The sequence below is a fragment of the Mastomys coucha genome, unplaced genomic scaffold (genome assembly GCF_008632895.1).
Source record: "Mastomys coucha isolate ucsf_1 unplaced genomic scaffold, UCSF_Mcou_1 pScaffold20, whole genome shotgun sequence".
NCBI lineage: Eukaryota > Metazoa > Chordata > Mammalia > Rodentia > Muridae > Mastomys > Mastomys coucha.
In genome coordinates this window covers 123,105,742-123,106,658 of record NW_022196903.1, presented here as the reverse complement: position 1 = coordinate 123,106,658, position 917 = coordinate 123,105,742, and the positions used below count along the sequence as shown (strand labels likewise).

Genomic DNA, 917 nt, shown 5'->3' with positions numbered 1-917 from the left:
CCTCAGAGCTATCAGGCTCGAAGAGCTTCCATCTCGAAGTTCCATCTCTTTCTCTACTTTTCTCTCCCAGGGTGTCTTTTCCCTTACCTCTCGCTTCTGCAGGTCGAGCAGAAGGGCCTGTACTCTTGGGTATATCTTCTCTTCTCTCCCCTTTCTCCTGGCTAGCCTCCACTCCCTCATCTTCTCTCTCCCTTTTATTCTGGCTAGCTTTTATTCTCTCCTCTGTTTCTGACATACTATCTTGTATCAAATGCCAAATGGACATCACAACAAGCGCCATTAGCATAATTACCACGGCTTTGGCTGTGCTTTCTAACCCTGAGAAAGGGTCGGAGGAATTAAAATCAAGCAGCATGCCTCTCAGAGCTCACTCTGTCCTGCAGTTCTGAAACCTACCAGTTATTGTAAGGTTCTCCCGGCGTCCCGGGTTTCTCGGCACCAGCTGTAGCCCGCGCAGTCGTCTCGCCAGCAAGAAGACACGCAGACACTAGGTTCCTTCTGCAGCAGCTGTTTATTGTCCTCATCCATAGGGAAAAAAAGGGTCGAGCCCAAAATCCGCACTGCTTATATACACCACAGTGCGGCGTATCTGCCCACAGTGTGGCATGTCTGCTCATGATTGGCTGTTCGCTCATTACCCTACATAACACGCCTGGATGGGCAGTGACATGGCATCTTTTTCACTCTACGCACATGCGCAAACAGTTCTCTACACACATGCGCAAACAGTTGTTTACTAGGAGTTGACAGTGGAAGTAGGCGCCATCTTGCCATGGTGAATGCCTCTCCAGCTTCACCACTCCCCACAGGGAAGATGCAATAACTTCTATATTTGCTACAATGGTAGCCGCTAAAGAACCTAGTGAGCAGCTGTGAGCCTGACTTGTGGTTCTTGGGTAGAGGTGTAGGTGGGCATC

General features: G+C 49.7%; 1 protein-coding gene and 1 pseudogene across 5 annotated transcripts in view; both read left to right on the top strand.

Moving 5' to 3' along the window:
* The window catches only part of LOC116099679 (T-cell surface glycoprotein YE1/48-like), an 837,511-nt gene that overhangs the window by 759,044 nt on the left and 77,550 nt on the right, over positions 1-917 (top strand). The window lies entirely within an intron of this gene.
* The window catches only part of LOC116099682, a 122,336-nt pseudogene that overhangs the window by 57,905 nt on the left and 63,514 nt on the right, over positions 1-917 (top strand).